The following is an 18861-nucleotide window of genomic DNA, read 5'->3' on the forward strand; positions in this document are numbered from 1 at the left end:
CTGATCAGCGCTAGTGCTAGCAACTTGTAGCGAACACGAAGGTCCCTCCCGTCGCTATATACCGAACAGGCAGCTTACAGCACTTGCGCCGATGATCTATGCCCTCACCAGACTCACGAGCATACGTACATAGGTGTGTGACGAACTAGGAAGAGGCAATAAAAGCTATAACCACCGGAAGTAGACAAGTACGAAGGGTCCATAGGGTCCTTCTCGCGCATGTGGAGCTTCGTATACGATAATTAGATAGATAGTGTAATGTACAGTCACATGCATGCAATATGAGTTGCAACACCCTTATTCGTGGTCGAAGGGGCTCCATGGCTGCGCTGTGGCTCTGACATGCAAAATAGCGGTTCAATAAATACCACTAATTGAAGCCTTGTTTAAATCTGGAACTTACCCCTGCGTCTGCGCAGCCGTACAGTCGCCCGTCGTGGTTGCACAGTGGCTATGGTATTGGGCTGCTGAGCACGAGGTCGAGGGATCGAATCCCGGCCACGGCGGCCGCATTTCGATGGGGGCGAAATGCGAAAATGCCCGTGTACTTAGATTTAGGAGCACGTTAAAGAACCCCAGGTGGTCGAAATTTCCGGAGTCCTCCACTACGGCGTGCCTCATAATCAGAGAGTGGTTTTGGCACGTAAAACGCCGTAATTTAAAAGCCGTACAGTCTTGGAGCCCTTTCGACCACGGGCATCGGTGTTGTAGGTCATATTGCGCGTCACTGTACCTACCTCCCTTAACTCCTACATCCCCAGATAATAGCTTTATTTCCTGTATCCCTCTCTTTCTCAGGGCCTGTATTAAACAACCATGGTAAACGCCTAAGCCCCCTCATACAGTTCGTCAGAGTAATTCCTTTAAATAATCACGCTTGGCGAAAAATGACGTCAATGACTTTCTTTCTGGGGAATGAAACAAACTCCGATGCTTTTACAATTCACACTTTTGTCGAATATCGTTCTCGGTGGCGACAGTACATACAACACCCTCTGCCACCCTTCGCTTCCCCCCCCCCCACCACCATACAAAAAAAAAAGATATCAATAATAATAAAGGAGAGAGAGAAGAAGAACAGAAGGGAGTGTCTGCGAACACGGCGCACGGGATACAGTGCGCAATATCAGTCGCCTTGTGATGAGCCGTTCTTCAAGAGATCACTGCCACACGGCGCCTGGGATGAACTGATTCAGAGACCAGTGGCGTTAGCTACGCATCTTTAAGTTCTGCGTGGTACGAGACAAGAGCCCTACCGGCTCTAACTCCGTAGATAGCTTAATTTCCGCATTCAAGTAAGGACGCGACCGGTAACGCGAAGGGGTACATGGCAGTGGGGCTGCTCAGCGCAGTCATTGACTCGGAGCTGCGGAGCCTGCCGGACTTTCTTCAACACTGAAGTAGAATGACGCCAAAAATAAATAATCAGCAAAGAATAAAGGTCAGACAAAATGGACGAAGGAGGAATGAGCCAAAATGCAACCCGATAGAAAAAAAAAAGACTGCAAGAAAAGAAGCAGAGAAAGAAAGACACTCAATCAAGTTAACTCTTCGGGAATGACCATAGCGGGACGAGGTCTCTGGGCTCTTTCTGGCGTCTGGCGTCCTCGCATACCGGAGTATATGCAGTGTGTGCGAAGTGTGTCAAGCCGTCGCGGTCTGCCTGTCCTCTGTGCGCGCAGCCAACTCCCCCCCCCCCACCTCCCTCCTACCACTTCGACCGCCCCCCCCCCCCTCGCCCCGTCCTGGTACAAGAGCCGAACGGCCTTGCAAGGTCTCGAGAGTGGCGGGTAACGGTGCTGCCAAAATGGTCCTCTAAAGATTCCCATCCGCTAGTCTGAAAACCGTGCGGACCCGCATATGATTTCCTTTACGCTCCGCTGACCGGCCCATTCTGGACTGCTAGCCTCCCCCCCCACCTTCCTTTCCCACTTCTAGCCCTTGTGCTACCGTTTATCGAGCCGCCTCCTCGAAGTCTCTTTACAGTTCGGTGTGAACGCTGAACCGTGAACAAGTTTGTTTTGCTTCGTTTTTCTTCTTGCCGAAGTTCTAACGGAGACAAGTGTTTCTTTCTTCAACTACCTGCACTTCCGAGACGACTTTGGCGGTAAAGAAGATAAACTGGAGAGGTAGTCGCCATCCAGAAAACGCTGTCGCTAAACTTGGGTAAACTTTCTGAAAATTTCGGCGTGTCCAGATTTCATATTGGATTGAATGATTGCGTTTGAAACGTTCGCCATCACTTTACGGAGACACAATGTAAAAAGCTAAGGTGAGAAAGCGTCATGCGCGTGGAAGATAGGATAGATTAAGGAGCAGGAAGCTCTGTACCCGCGTCACCTCTTGAAGGTTTTCTTCCTATACTCATGCTGCACCTCACCAGCCACATGCATTGAGAACACTGTACGCTACGGCTCGTGTAATCCAATCATTACAACGAGAGCCGGCTGCCTGTTCCAAAGACGGGAGGAAGGCTCGCCCATTGTCTGCTACTTATCCTTCCGTGAAGCTTGCATTCAGTCGGCGGCTTCAAGCGCAGGGCGATCAGATGCAGTGGAGCTGCGTCCAATCAATCGGGGTGCGTTTCCTCCAGTTCTCTTTCCCGAGTGGCTGACATCGCCCATAAGCTCGGTGGGGTGGAATGAGGTGGAACAGGGTGCTGTGTGTCTGTTTTTCTCTCTATTTGTTGGCAAGTATTATAATCAGTTTTAATGCTCATTCACAGTATGTGTACACCGTTCCAACCTTTAGAGCGAGAACTCCCTGGGCGTCGACTTATTATTCTCTGCACTGTTGTGGGAAAAACGCGAGCCCATTTCGAGAGCAGTGCAGAAGCTGCATGCAGCCCGTGCCTTTGTACTCACACGCAACTGTCCTGGCAGAGGAGGCGCTAGGTCCCCCATAGAGAAGTCGATAGACTCCCGCTTGTACGGTTTAAACGGCAAAATCCCTAATTGCACCGACGTACCGTAATGAAATTCGGCGGCCGCTTCCCAGCCAAGTGTTTAATCGGTTCATCTCGTGACTTTAATTGTGGGCGCTTCGTGTTGAACAATCACTTGAGAGAAGAGAAGCTGGATGGTCAGGGCAAGTTTCACGCAGTCCACGAACACAGGACTCAAGAATAGCAAGCCCGTTTCATCGTCGTTTCGAAGTGGGAGAGAACATTGTTCGTGGGTAAACTCCAGTAGCCCAGAATAACGTTACCTTATAGTAGAAAACAACGCCGTTTGCGGGAAGCCATTCGTCACGATACTTCTTTTTTTCTCCACGCTCCAGCGTTTCAAGAACACACTCTACATATACCCGGACCTTGAGTACGTATATAAAAAGTGCTCGCGCGCGGTCTCGTGGGTCCCCGCGCGAGCTTTAGTGCCTGCGGGTAAAGAGGTGCTCCAGATTCCACGGGAGCAATCATCTCGCTCTTCGGAGAAAAGCCGCAGAGGCATGTCGATTACCTCGCGTAAAGCAGCGAAAGATGAAGACGAAAAAAGAAAGGAACCAGCGAATACAGGGCGGGTAGGTCGCCGTGAACCAGAAGAATGAAATTAAGAGCAAGCTGCAGCGATGATTGCAATGAGTCTGCGCTCCGCGTAACTAGTACCTCTCCCTCCTCCCCCCCCCCTCTCTCTCTCTCTCTCTCTCTCTCTCTCTCTCTCTCTCTCTCTCTCAAGAAATGCGTATACTGCCCAGTTCGGGCTCCTTCCTCAAGCGCGCCTGCCCAGCTGTAGAGGTGCGGAGCCATCGTGTGTAGAGCAGCTCCGCGGTCGAGTCGAGTCGATTGCGAAGCATCCATCTTATGGAACGTGCCGGGAAAACAGATTTCTCAGGGAAACGAGCCTCAGTTCGCGTGCGAGGAAAGGAGGAATTAGGCGTGGGAACGTCTATCCACGAGCGAAAGCGAAAAAAAAATACAAAAGAAACTCTCGCGGGAGCAGCGCGGAACGAAACAATTTTAGTTTTTCTCGGCCGGCTATATGCGTAATTTTTTTTCTATCTCGGTCTCTCTTTAAGTAATTGATTACCAGTGGAGAATACCAAAAAAATATGCACTTCACGCCGTCCGTGTGGCCCAGTTGTTCGTGCGCAAGCAGGGTACCACGAAAGGAACAAAATTTGCTGTATAGCGCGATCTCTGTCTCTCTCTAATGTAATTGATTCTTAAGAAAGAAGTGCCTGCATCTCCACTGACCCATGCTGGAAGAGCTAAGAATAACAACCACGGCGCCTGACTTCCCGAATTGGACGCGCAGCGCTACGTGCGTGAGGAATGTCGCGAATCGCGGAGTATGCGTACACCGTAAGATAACTCACACCCTTACGCGTGAATAAGGGTGCAAACGTGTCTATAACTCCCACCCTCGCGACTGATAAAGGGTGTGAGAGTGTGAGTTATAGCCACATTTACAGCCTAATTCACTTTTCAAGGGTGTAAATTATTTTACAGTGTACAGTGGGTGCTAACCGAAACGATGTTGGCTCCGCAGGAGTCCACCGCACGTGTCCCTCATTTCGGCGTTCGCAAGCATAAAGCTTCCGCATGGCTCCCCCTGTATTGAGGCGCTTACAAAGAGCGAGATATATGGTGACCGACTGCGCTCTATCACTCTAAAGAAGTAGAATTATGCGCAATCGGTATAGGTGCCTTAGCGGGACACACCCGAATCCTTAAACGGATACGTCGCCTCTGACCACTGCAAACAGAAAAGGTTCACCTCGCGCTAAAACCATCACACCGGGTTTGTGAGAGCATAAATGATTCCTTGCGATCTAGAGAACCGATTCCTTCGGCTTCTTTCTGAACAGAAGGCAGGCCTGAGGCGCCTTGCTTCGTACGTTAGTGCTAAAAGCACCTGAGGCCTCTGTTGCATTCCAAGTACGTTCTGTAGAACTTCATGTTGCATGGACATCTTGGCGCTACCAGAGGAATGACTAACGAGCGGCCCTGACATTTTCGTTATAATGAAGGATGGCGCCCTGTAATAGGAAATGGCAATTTGGCTTTCGCCTCACGTCCTGCGCTGCATCTTCTATTGAGATTCACCTTGAGCGTGCAACGCCGACGGCCAATCAATGCACTCAATAACCGGGAGGTCTCGGCACTGCCGATACCTTACGGGTTCGATCCATTCTATACACTTAGCAGTTTGCTTCGAATCGTGGCTCAAATATACCTATAGATGTGCGTTTGAACAGGAGCAAGAGGAATAAGAAGGAGAATGCGACGACTTCGCGCCGCAATACGCCCCGTATATCTCAGCTGCGCTAACTCCTGTAACGGTACCGGGACAAAACTTTCTATCATCGTAATCCATTTTCCCTTTCTGACAAACCTCTCACGGGTAACCGCGTACAGATGGAGTGCTTGGGTGAGATTGAAAGACGCCTCTCAGATCCTCTATCTTTCCTTTCTTTTTCTATTTTGTTTTCGTTCTCGAGGAAAGAAAAGGTGTTGTTGGCAAGCAAGCAGGCACACGTCGCAAAGAGGAAAAAACTAAACAAAAACAAAACAAAGAAATCGCGACGAAGAGGCGTCGTCAGCGTAATCACGGATACGAGACACGCTCGCATAGAGCTCTGGGGTGAGCGTATACACATGCGAGCAAGCGTATTCCAGGGGTGTCTTACAGTTCTTTCTTCTCTCTCTCTCTCTCTCTCTGCCGAGGTATAGTGTGTAAGGGAAGTCTGCTCCCATATTAGGCAACATCCGTGAACCGTTATACCCGGTATATATAGATATACGCGCACCAAGGTGCAGGGATGGGCCCGGATCCCGCTCTGTATCGATCAGCCCGCGAAGTCTCTCTCTCTCTCTCTCTCTCTCTGTATACGCATGGCGCACACGTAGTACACAGGAGCAGGAAGTTTGCGGGACATATACCGTTCGACAACGCCTGGACTTTCTTTCCGTGGCTCCCGATACGACCATCGACATGTCTCCGATGTACAGTCCGAGCTGCGTTACAAATGAAACGGTGCGCTCGAGGAAGAAAGTAAAAAAGAACGGCTGAGAGATTACGGAACGCGGACAGAAGCACATAGCGCACGGTCTACATAGTGCACCGACATCCTGGCTATAAAGCCTGGCTTGCGAAGATCACGGAACAGCAAGTCGGGCTATAGTTGGCACGCGTGAATTCACTCGCTGATATGCGCTACAGAGTTTGCAAAACGCAGCTTACGCGTCATGTTCCTGGAAAAAAAAAATGGACGATACGAACCGTCAAACTGATCACCGAGGCATCTTCGAACCCCGGATGCTGCGTGTGTCGACGAGTCGCGAATTGTGTGCAGCAGCGTCGAATAATGTTTTTAGCATCTTACGCTCGGCACGTTTGCGCTTTCTGTCGTTGATGCTGCAGCCGGTGTTTTTTTTTTTTTTTTTGCGTTTTGCATCGTTTGTGTACGAGAGCGCTATTCGCTTCCATTTCGTTTGCGCGTGCGTGTTAGATGCACAGTTTAACTGAAATTCCGTGCGCTGACGCTCATGACTACACTGCAATGTCCGCGTCTGCGTCTTTTACACTTTATTTACTGGTGTTGTCTTATTCGTCCGTTATTTATTAGCTATTGGCTGCCGCATATTTTTTTCGTTATTCACGAATTAGTCGCTCAAAGGGATGTGATCTCGTTTGCACCACTGTACTACGAGGACTATAAGTGCGAGGAGTTGGGCCCGCATATTTTTTAAAGCTTAACCGTCGCTAATCTTGTCAGGATACATACGGAGGTGCGGATTAATTGCAAGGTTGTCCAAAGCGACGCTAAACCGCACAGCGAAACCTTCGAATAACAATAACAGTGCGCCCGTTACTACCTGAACGATCTTGTCTGAAACGTGGAGGGCAGAGAGACAGAGAGAGAGAGAGAGAGAGAGAGAGAGAGAGAGAGAGAGAGAGAGAGACGCTTGTTAACAAAAAACAGGGGAGTTTGCCTGGTGGCACGCCCAGCATGATATACTTCAGATGATTGTGATGGCAAATGAAGTGATACACGCTATAGGACACACGACACTTATTAACACACACGTAAAACAACCTACGATATCAAGGCACCTGGTTGAGACCAGCGTCTCGCAGAAAAAGTTGTAAGTGCCTCGCGCGAGACGCGCAGGCGGCTCTGGTCCATGGTACAAGTGGATGTTGTAGCTCAAGGTGTGAACCCTGAGGCACATTTAGTGTGACAATTAGGACAGTGACCTTGTTACAACAATTCATGCGCTTATACAACTGGAGTAGCAGCACAATTAACCCGTTGTACACAGAAGCAACGCAAGCCAGAAGGCGTCAGGCAAAGATAATTTATGATGTGATAGCTCGTGTGACGCCTTCGTCCAACAATGGACATAAAACGGGCTGGTGACGATGCATTGTCGTCCGAAACACAGATGTGTGCATTTTGTTGGACATTTAACAAAGATGCACGATCGCAAATATTTGCGCGCCTACAAATTAGAAGCTGTTTGCTATACTATTTCTTCAGTCCATGGGAACTTCGGACTCGACCACACTCACACACCAATACCGTAGCGATGTGACTGCTGTCTATAATTTACTGCGCAAGTCTGTAAAATCCCGAGGGAAAAAAAATTTGCTGTGATAAGATTATATCTTGCCGCGCGAGGAGAGTACATGCCGATGTCCAAGGAGAGAGCGGCCGCGTAAGCCGTGTAACGCTCCACTGGTCACCCGATAAGGACCATAAAGAAGTAAGCGTAATGAAATGAAAAAAGAAGTACAAAAAAGAAACGCGAGACCTCGGTCAGCTCCTTTAAATGCTTCCGTCAGTCGAAGGTGCGGCTTGAGCAAATTTGAGGGCCACTCAACCGTAACGGCGCTGTGGCCGTATATATAGAAGGTCAGCGCACGCGTGAGCGGCAAATGGGCGATACAGAACAGAAATGGAAGAAAAGTGGATTTATACAACAACAAAGAACAGAATTTCCGGCTGCAGAAGAGCGAGAGCGGAGAGCTTCGAAGCAGGAGTCAAGTCATCCTTGAAAGGTTATAACTTTTAACAAGAAAGTCGCATTAAGAAGAGCTGCGGTCGAGCCTCCTTGCAAAGTGGCGACCACGAAAAAAAAAAAAAGTTCGAGCGAAAGTTATTTTGCCATTTGAATATTCATTTCATACAAAGAGGCAAAACGTATACGCCTTAACCTTAAATTGTTTACGATTGCACCATGGTTATGTTTAGTAACCAGAGATTAAGGGTAGCTATTCCTACAGGACGTTCTCTCCGGCTGCTTCACCTCGTTGCCTTTCTTCTATCCCTCTCTTTAATGACCCCACTTGGTTAACGCATCATATATAGTATATGCGAGACAATGAAAGTGCGCTTGAAAGCGAGGGCCGTGAAAGATAGAAGAAGAAAGAAAAAAATTATACATAGCTGGGGGCAGCTAACAAGCGTTACGGTGGTTCCCCGACTATATATATATATATATATATATATATATATATATATATATATATATATATATATATATATATATATATATATATATATATATATATAGTGTGTCTGTGTGTGTCTATATATATGACACACACAGACACACAAATGTCCCTGTATCAGCCTCACCTCAGAGAGGTACCGGCCGCAACACAGACTATCCAGCTTACAACTTTCACGTGGCTTGTGCAACCATGATAGGCAAAACCAAGGATAGCTGCGACGTTGATTCAGTGGCGTTCAGCTGCAGAATGAGAACGAGGTTGCAGGTTCAACTCCAGCCTGCGGCTACCGTCACTATATGATGGTGGGTGGAACATAATTTGCTTTGTGCGCAACTTCAAGAAAAAAAAAAAGAAAGAAAAACCCCGAAGACTCCCATTACGGACTCACACATACATAGCGCGCGCGAGTTGCTCTTCTGGACGATAAAACCGCACACGTGATTGAATTTCAAGACGAAGAATATAACTGCACAGCGTAGTTTGTGACAATGGCTTCAAGTCTGACGTTCACCTTCTGGTCTTCCTGACAGCTGCGGTAATGAACAAAAACTCTTCACCTATACATTAAATTTAGCTATCGTTGTATATCGGCGCGTTCGTGGTGCCAGTCCTCTCTTGCCATATACGTTTGGTTCCTGGATCAAAGTAGAACATGAAACACTGGAACAGGAAACAGGTGAGACATAGAGTGACCGTTTTTCTCTGCCTCTCCTTCTTTCCTGTTCGGCTGTTTCGTGTTCTACTGTGCGCCAGGAACCAAATATATATAGTAGCAAGCCTGAACACCAACCTGCCGAAGAGCAAGTCCTTTTGGCTACTCCTCTCGTTTATTTACATATACCAGCCAGGCTGTCATCCAGTTGAACGTGCGCACTTTCTCGGCGAATCCGGCAGCCCCAGCACTCTCTTTCTTGACAGCATAAGAAAGCCAGATTTGGCTACGCTGAAAGCGTATACGGGAACCGTACGTGGCTTTAATACTACTAATGCACCGACGAAAAGAACGCACGCATATACCTGTCGTAGATGCTCGCATAGCGTTCATCCCCATGTCGATCGAGCTTCACTCGAAGACGCCAGGCCCTCAACAGGCCAGACGGCGCATTCCGTGATGCCGAAGGCAAGAAAGTACGACCGAAAGTGCTTTTTTGTAACCCAGCGCGAAAAAGAAAAAAAAAAGACGGACGAATTCAGGAACGAGCGGCGATCGGAGGGACTTGTGGCGTTCCTGCACTTTGAGAGCTCTGATCTCGATTTGCCAACGGGGGACAGCTAACTACACACTGTACAGGATGCAGACCGAGAAGCAATGGGAAGAAGCTCGATCCTCCTCCCACATACCGCGCTCTTTTTTGGCCGTCGTGTGCGTACGTATGCAAGGCGACAGTGGAGCCAGACGCGGCTCGGCGCCCCGATATCTGCACACCAGTGACAGTTGTGACCCCCGCCGGCTGTGCACTGTCTTCTGCATACAAGCACGTGCGATCACGTGACCGAACGCCGGCGCGCTTAAGCTTATCGCACAGCTGCAGCTGCGCGCTTCTGCACCGGGCCTCCTCACTCCGCCCCCCCTCCCCCCCATCGCGCGCGGGCTCTGCACGCTCTCTCCTCCTCGTTCCGAAGGTGCACCTTCCTTGTCGTGCTCATCGCTCAGCGAGCAAGACCTACTTTTGGAACGGACAGCGCCGACAACCGAGCCCCCTCCCCTCCCTCCCCCGATCGCCGACTCGTGATTTCTTCTCATCCTTGCCGCCTTGTGCATTCTCACTGCGGCCCGTTGTTCGGCATCCCTCGAGGCCGCCTTGTCGAAAGCGAAGAGAAAACAGAAAAAAAGAAAGCAGAAAGAGACATGCGCGACCGGTGACGGGACAACGCGGGCCCACTTGCCCGCGTTATGTCTCGCGAGCACCTATACACTACGGTTGCTGTGCCGCCCGGTTGCTGGCCAGCGGCCGGCCCGTTATATACTACATTGTTCGGCGGTGAAAAGAAGGGGGAGAACGGTCCGAGTAGGGGGGGGGGGGGAGGGGGATTGCTGCCGAGAAGTGTGACTACGGCGATGTTATACTGCCTACCTTACCGCAGCTCCGCGTACACCTTGACACGTGGGCTCTAACAGGAGCGGAATATAAACGGGGGGCGGCCGTTCGAAGCAGCAGCTCTCTCGCTCTATTATTTCGGCGTCTGCACGCTCACTGCCGTTGATACCGAAGACGGCTGCAAGACGGAGGGGAGGGCGACGACGGCGGACCGCAAGCTCAGGAATAAACGAATTTGGCGCAGCATCGCTCTGGAATGCACACAAAGCCGCCGGACGCGTCTTGTTTGCCCGCAGTGGCTCATCGACACTTTGAGTGAATAGAAAAGGGGGGGGGGGGGGGGTGCTGGAACGAGGAAGGTGCCTGGCAAGGTGTGGGATGGCGCTGGGCGCGCGCGCTTTAGGAGGGCACTCACTTTTCGAACGCCGGCAGTTATGGTGGCAGCAGCAGCCGGAAGAGAGGCTGTGTCAGGCCACTTCAGGGCAGTGGTTTTTCGTGGTTGAGGTTTAGGGTAGTGGTTTTTCGTGGTAGTGGTTTTTTCGTGGGCGCGGTTGTTAACCCCTTCAATCGCGAATAGCGATCGACTGTAGGTTGATAAGGGTGCGAAACTTAGATAATTTTATGCCAGGGTGCTCGAGACTCCACTGAAAACGAGTTGAGGTCGCAGAATGACTACAAGATGGCGAGACGGACTAGCTGGTTAGAGCTAATGTTGAACGGATACTGAAGCGCACCGACAAACAGGCAAAAGGTTACAGAAGAGTGAACAGAACAGCCTTTCTTCTCCCGTTTTTTTTTTCTTCTTTCTTTCCCTCACAACGGAAAAAATGCGCTGTCTTTTCTATTTTTCCGTCACCTATTGTCTGTGTGCCGTTGCGCTTCAAGACCTGTCTGTAGAATGACCCTTTGTGCGTTTTGTAGTGAGTCGTCGTAATTACAGAGCAATTAAATGAATATTTACTGTACGGTCAGTAATGCCACTTTTCTTCCTAAAAATACTTGAACCACCCGCTCGATTCGCATGTCCAAGTCAATTGTTGGCTGCAAGTATTAGTAGGCAAGAAAAGAAAATCATTTCGCAATTGCTAGCGAAGTGGCCCAGGTCAGACGTTTTGTCACACGCGGTAGCACATTCACCAAAGCGGTCTTCTGGAGCGATTACATTTCAATTAGAAGTAAAGTGGAACTTCAGGTAAGCCGAATGTTCAACTTACCCTAAGTTCGTGCTCTGTGTCTTGCCACCACTGCACAGGAACGGCGAACATCAGTCGCGAACACAAATGTGCGGCACTTGTTAATAGAACCTGTTTCAGGGCTAGTTGGTGTTTTTATTTTTTTACTTGTAGGTTTAACAAGCGCGCAGCTTAGGGACAAATTAAGGTACAGACTAGCGCTTGTCTTGTGTCTACATTATTTTGTCTAGTCTAAAGTGCGCGCTGGTTAAATCCGCGAGCAGTTGTTAGCTCTGCATTCCTCTTTCTTTTTTTTTTTTTTGCTTCGCCTTTCGTGTAAATGACAAATCGACCGGATACCCGAAGCGACATAAAAGTGGAATGTCACATAATATCTTGAGTAACACTGTAGGTCGACACCACACTAACAAACATACGCGTCTCTATAGCTAACACCAACGTTAGCACTTGCACGTGTCCTTCGCACTTAGCCGCAAGTTATATAACGAATGTAAATCACAAATGTTGCGCCGTATATAATGAAATAGGAGAAAAGCGAGACGGCTCATGTACGCAAAACCCGTTCTCCTTTTGCTGCGCTTCTCGCCGTCATCGTATTCCGACCCGTCGAAAGAATGCAGTGCATATCGAGAAATGCATTATCATTCTCTTTGGTGGCCTTTCTTCTTCGCGGAGTGCGCGCGTGCGTACATGTAAGCCAACGTTTTATTGATAAGCGTGGAAACCAGATGGCCAGGCACCGTCCCGACCAACGTCTGGAAATACTTTCGGCAAAGCCGCGCATGCGCGGCGTCCTTGGAGGATGTTACTATGCGGTGCAGCGTTATACAGAGCTCTGCCCACCGGTGTCACGATGGTCCGGACGACTTGGGGAACAGCTATTTCGAAGTAATGCGAGCTCCGTTTGCAGCCAACTTTCCTGGAATAAAGGTGTAAGCACTCCGCCGCTTCCTCTCGCTGCGCTCTTTTGCTGTTATCTGTTTATGCAGGGTTTGCCGTCCGAATCAACTTTGTCAGTCGACGACGAGGAGAGGGCCTTCTATAGGGCGAGCGACCTGCTCGCCGTTAGGCTTAACGCTCGTGTGTGTGTGTACACGTCTGCCAAGCGGTGCGGAACTAAATGCAGTCGCAATGTACGATTCGATACGCACCTACGAAAAAGCGCTTCGACCGCGGGCATTCCTGGCCGACGGCTCCAAGTAACGGCATTGAAAATGCGGTGGATCATTCTTTTTTTTTTTTTCTGGGCGTTTCTTTATATGGAACACGAAATGAACAACCTCTCCAATGCACCTTTCCGCAGGAATTCTGCAGAATGTTTTGTTAAGGACAAAGCACCGACGAACGGAGAAAAAAAAAAGAAGTAAAATAAAGATGAGGCCATTGTTGCATGTTTCGAAGTGTAAGACATCCGCCTATATGCGCGGAGTCGCGCGCGGTATATACAGTGACAAATAAGACACTTGGAAAAGGCACTTCTCCAGGTTGCAGGCCGAGTCGTTTCACGGAGCTTGGTATGCTCTATTGCGTGATTAGCGTCTTTTCCTCGCCAAGAACAAACCAACAAACAAACAAACAAACAAACAAACAACAAATACTGGCAAAACTGACTGGTGACCAAGAACAAAATAAAAATGAAAGGCGTTTTTCTACACTTAACAGCAAGCGCCCCTATTTGCCTACGCAATTTTCTGTTTTCTTCGCAACCACGCTGTGGAGCTTTATTGAGCAAGACCTCTTACCAAATCTGCACTAAACGTACGCGACTAACGTGCTTGAAAAGCGAGTTGGTGGTTTTATTACGCGCAATAGAAACGGAATGAGAAACCTGGAATGTATGCGATTAAAGACTTTGCAAGCTTTCTTTTCCCGTTGAAAGAAAACAAAAACGAAAGAACGCTACAGTGCCACATATAGCTAAGAAAGCTGGCTGCGTCAGATGAGGTGTACTACAAAACACTATTTGATTTCATGCACAGCCCAGGGTTTAAAGCACAGGCTACATATAGCACATGTTAAATGTTATGCGTCACGGCAAGCCTTTCGTAGAAATCAAGAAAGCTAAACGAAAACAAGGGAAAAGGTAACACGTTTGGAACGCGCGTGACTGCTCCTTAAGACATACGAAACCAACGATGTCCCGGACCAAACATTCCATGCAAACATCTATTACCAGCAGCGCCCTCAGGCGTAACAAGTTCCAGAGAATTATAACCAAACAGCACGTGCTACGAACACTTGATCGACAAGTCCGTGCATTCATCCGTATCTGGCAAGTGTGAATAAGAGCGCACTGTAGGCTCGCGTTTGCTTTCTGTTCTTGATATTTGTCTATCTCTGCATCTCCACGGTGTAGTGCAATCGCTGTGTTGAAATCTCTTCTCCGACCTGTTCGTGGCAGAAGTCACTGTCATTTACTTGTTCTCATTGCCCTGTTGGTATCATATATGCTTTTTTGTGATGCGTGCACTTGACGAATTGGACTGCATGTCGTTTCGATCGGGACAAATAGCCTTGAGACAGGGGTCACAATGTGGGTCTGCACTGAAGGCTGCTACTGCGTCTTAGTTCCTTTCATGTGCGATCTACGGTCCTATGAGATATAATAGTAATGCGTGCCGCTTCCTTTTTGTGCGAGCGGTTTTTCGGTTATCTGCTTACCTCTAACTCTTTATTTTTTGTTCTCCATCTCTGTGTGGTCTTTGACCTCCCCTCCTGACGGGTAACACTCTTGGTTCCAGTCTACCTTGCAGTACGTACGGGTCACGTGAGGTCCGTCGGCACTTATTGACCGTCACGGAACTGGGCCGAATCGCAGCCGTTAAAGGGACCGCTACAGTAGGGCGACACTTGTTGCACGACGCAACGTCCGATACTAAGTGCAACGCCTCAGAAAGGTGCACGCCTACTCCGACTGTAGGAATCTGACGGAACAGTTTCGTAGATTGCTGGAAGCGTACAAAGGGCTGTACGTCGGATCGAACGCGGAACTGTACCACGTGTCATCGTCTGCTTTCGAAAGTTGTTTCGTTCAAGGGAACGCCCAGTTCGCAAGCACCTGCGGCAAGCCCCAACTTTACTGAGCTCTACTTGTGCGCGCATGTCACGGACCGTCAGGTGACTCCTTGAGAGAAGAGCTGACGCCCTTATATAGTCCACAGCATTGGGTATACCATTCGCTCCTACATATAAACAAGACGCAATTACCGCGACGTGATATTCAAATCGTGAGAAAGCTCATGTACTTGGCGCGCATTCGTATTACTGCGCTGCTCTTGGACTCGTTTCCCTCTCGTGTTTATTCTGGTCTGTCTTGTCTGTGAGCGCGCGGTGTTTTTTACAGCTCACTAACCTTCACAACTTTTATCTACAAGACCTTGAGTATGCACACAGAAAAAGCGTTGCGCTCGCTTCTACGTTGCTGCTTGGGCTCTGCTGCGCACTCGATTACTACTCCCTCGCCGCTCATGCTTTTTTTTAAGCACGCGAGAAAGAGGTCTAGGAAACGTCTTGATGAGCTGGTGAGATAGAGGTCTAGAAGTGGTATACGAAACGGCGAGAAAAAGAAAACAGGAAGAAAAAAAGAAAGAAACGTCGCGGCGGGTCGCCGATCCGCGCGGCGGCACCTGGAAGAAACTGCTTCTGTGTGTATAGATCGTGGGAACTCGCGGCATAATACGAGACCGCAGTAACGACCGGTCGACGACGGCGCGTATTAGAACGCCCGCCACTGTGTCGTAAGGCCGCTGCGCGGATGCCTCGGCCTCCCGCGACAATAACGGAAAAAATACGTGTGAACAGAAATGAAAGAGCCTCGGCACGTGGACGACCCTTTCCTGACGAGGCGCCGCCGTGTGTGGTTCGGTGCGATGTGCTTGTGTAACCAAACCGTTGCCCGATCGGTTATGACGAGAATCTATTAGTCAGTCTTGTCACCTCGTCGACGCCTAAAGGGACAGTAAAAAACGAGACTACGCTAAGTTGGGTTGGTAGATTGCGTTTCTGAAGTGCAGAAAAAACGGCCAATGCTAAAGCGAGAAGAGGCCTGGTAAACCTGGAAAGATGCAAATATGATATGCGGGGGGGGGGGGGGGGGTCGACGCCGTCGTCACGTGACTGCTCTTGCGCGCCGTGACGTCGTTGATTTTGACTGCATCTGCAACTACGAGGCAGTTTAATTATAAATTATGGACTATGCTGGATTCGAAAGTAGCTAAAGACTCAACCTAGCAAGCTTTGAGGACCTTTTCCCGAGCCAAGAGCGGCCCAAATGCGAGAAACTAATTCGAGGTCTGTGACGTCACAGACTTCGAACATTGGCGACGAAGTCGTGGTGCTAAATAGGCAACTTTGGTTCGCTTTTTCCAGTATAGTAACAAACATTTGTTTTTTCCGTCAAAAGAACGACAATAGTGTTTTCAAAGAGCGCTTTACCAGTTCGAACTCATTTATTACTGTTTGTTTCTTATTTAGTGACCTGCGAACTTTTCGGCAAGAAGGTCAAGGCACTCAGGCCGTACATGTGCTAACTATGCCACAGTCTAAACTTTTCGGTAAAACAAAGCTCCAACTATTTTGCATGAGTTACAAAAAGGAGTTATTATGCTTGGAGCATTCCTTTCTGTAGTGTCACGAGCCACAATGTTGATGCCTACTAATTGTTTTCACGGGGCCGAAGAGTGTCGGTTCTAGAGTAACTGCTCTGTCCTACTTCCATAAATTGGATAGCGCTTGTCAAACAGGAGCGTTAGATAAAAATGAGGAGTCACGCCAGGGTTCAAGTTATGCCAGTTTGCGAAAAGAAGCGGCCAATAGAAATACTCATAGCATTCCGTTAAATAAAAATCTGGCGTTAGAGCGACCAGTCGGTGACGCTTCCGCCGTTACAGTAGTTGTCTACTTCTTCACCAGTCGGCGGAGCGCCTTCACCTAAATCACTAAAAATTATCTGTATATGGCTCGCGGAGGAGGTGGGGACGGGGAGGTATCCTTTCTCCTTGTACCACTTATAGGGCAACTGCGTTATGTTGCCGTAGGCGCTATCATCTTTGACCGTGTTGCCCATGTCGCAGGACAAGAAACCGAAACAATGCCTACAAAGTTGCGCGGGGGGAATTATTATTCCGTTATAGCTAAAGTCCTCAAGCTATTCCTCCGGAGTTTTTGAGAGAAATGACAATCAAAAAACAATGCGAACGGTTGAACGATTTCTTGAAGCGATAAATCAAGATAACGCACTCTACTACGGGCCATGTATCCCTCAACGTATGCAAGAGAGTGCAAATTCTGCAATACTACAAACACCCTCTACGCGACACGGTCTGGTAACGCAACAAGAACCCAGAGACAGCGCCCACCGGAGCGCCAACAGAAGACCATCGGGAGGCCCAACTCACAAGCCCAAGCGCTGAGGCCAGGCTACGGCGGGTGAACGGGGCTATAGCTATCAGCACAAAGCCACGGCTACCAGCAGGGAGTACGGTGGCCGCCCACTTACGTGGAACAGCTTCGCCTCTGAAATAAAGTTTACTCACTCACTCACTCACTCACTCGCTCGCTCACTAACTCACTCGCTGACTCTTATTACTATCTCTTATTGGTATCTCATGAAATATATGACCAACAAAAAAAGAAAAGTCGCGTATCGAAGAAACGTCAGAGAGGGAGAGAGATAGAGAGATAAAAGGAAGGCAGACATGTTAGCCAGTCAAGAGTCCGGTTTGCTACCCTACGCTGGGAAAAGGGAGAACGGGAATAGAAAGAAGGGAGAGAAAGTGGGGGTAGAGAGACGTGCACGGACATCACTACAGAGTCAAAGCCGCTCGCACAAGCCAGACGTTTTCAGAAAGCACAAAAGGGCCTTCATTGCCTTCTGAGCCGGTGATCGGTGGCGACAGTGTTCTAGTCTCGCCTGTTCACTCGGAAGGCGATAGTCTAGTTTCCGCAATGCGTTGGACATAGATTGCCTTTGTGCTTCAAACTGAGGACAGTGGCACAATAACTGGTCAATGTTCTCCTCGCAGCCGCAGACATCCACCCGCAGGAGTGTCAGCCATTTCAGTTAAGGCTGAATACGCTTTCATGAAGGCAACTCCCAACAAAAACCGACACATATGCAGTCCGGCGGAGGTCATGTCATATCATTTTTACGCGGTATATAGACGTGAGCACTGAAATATTTGCGGCAATTGACGCATTGCTGACACACAATAGACAACATTGATTGATCACGCGGGTAGCATCGTAGACGTTCAGCCTGATATCCCTCTGTGCTGTTCATTCCACTCTAAAGATGCAAAACAAAAATGGCTACCACTGCAAAAGTTCCTTGGTCTAGTTATACCGTCGGCTACGATTACACGCAAAATTTACATTACGTGTCTCTAACAAGTGGTAAAAAAAATACTACGAGAAAACGACTAAAATATTGCGCTATACACGCTGCCTGCGATTAGCGAATCACATCTAAAGCAAGCATGTGCTTGTAACCCAGACTTGTCTTCAAAGCTAAAAACTCACTGACCGTCAGACGAACGCTAGCCTGTACTTTCATGCCATGGCAATATTGACGTCTTTGTTCAACAGGTCCGCTCGCACGAAGTGGACGATCACGCGCAATATAAATATCTGGCATAGCCGAAGACAAAGGAGCGACGCGATGAGCGACAAGACGACCGAAAATAGTAAGAAACAGGAGTCGTTTGCCGGCGAATGCCACTCACAGAGAAACAATCGCACGTCACCTACCTTTCAATGTAGCGGTCGCCCGTAGACGAACCGACCCGCCATCATCGTCTCAAGGTTGTGCGAAGATGGCGCAAACAAACGAAATCCTTGGTCAAGCCGGGGTTCGTCCGTCCGTCGTCGATGAGCGCAACAAATCGGCACACAGAAATCCCGCACCGTTCTAATCCCAACCACAGAGAAAAGGCACCGTTCTAATCCCAATCGGAGCTACCACCAGCCCGCTAGAGCACACCGAATCACCGAAGATCGTCGCACCGCACGTTAGACGAGAAGAAGGCACAAATCGGAAATTTTGAAAGACGAAGAGAACCAGGCGAAGTTCACTGGGCCAAGGACTCGCTGAGAAGCGGGTCGGTGACGGCAATCACCGGAGCAGACGACACGCCGGGGCGAGCAGACGACGTCTTGCTGCTTTCCGACGAC

The 18861-nt window shown here is 49.0% G+C and overlaps 1 protein-coding gene across 1 annotated transcript in view; it reads right to left on the bottom strand.

Moving 5' to 3' along the window:
* The window catches only part of LOC142575691 (uncharacterized), a 328430-nt gene extending 309784 nt beyond the window's left edge, over window positions 1-18646 (bottom strand). Inside the window, exon 1 of the mRNA XM_075685245.1 lies at window positions 18439-18646. The gene's annotated coding sequence lies outside the window, so the exon portion shown is untranslated. The remainder of the gene's footprint in view (window positions 1-18438) is intronic.
* Window positions 18647-18861: the final 215 nt, after the last annotated feature.

Source organism: Dermacentor variabilis, chromosome 3 (genome assembly GCF_050947875.1).
Source record: "Dermacentor variabilis isolate Ectoservices chromosome 3, ASM5094787v1, whole genome shotgun sequence".
Taxonomy (NCBI): Eukaryota; Metazoa; Arthropoda; class Arachnida; order Ixodida; family Ixodidae; genus Dermacentor; species Dermacentor variabilis.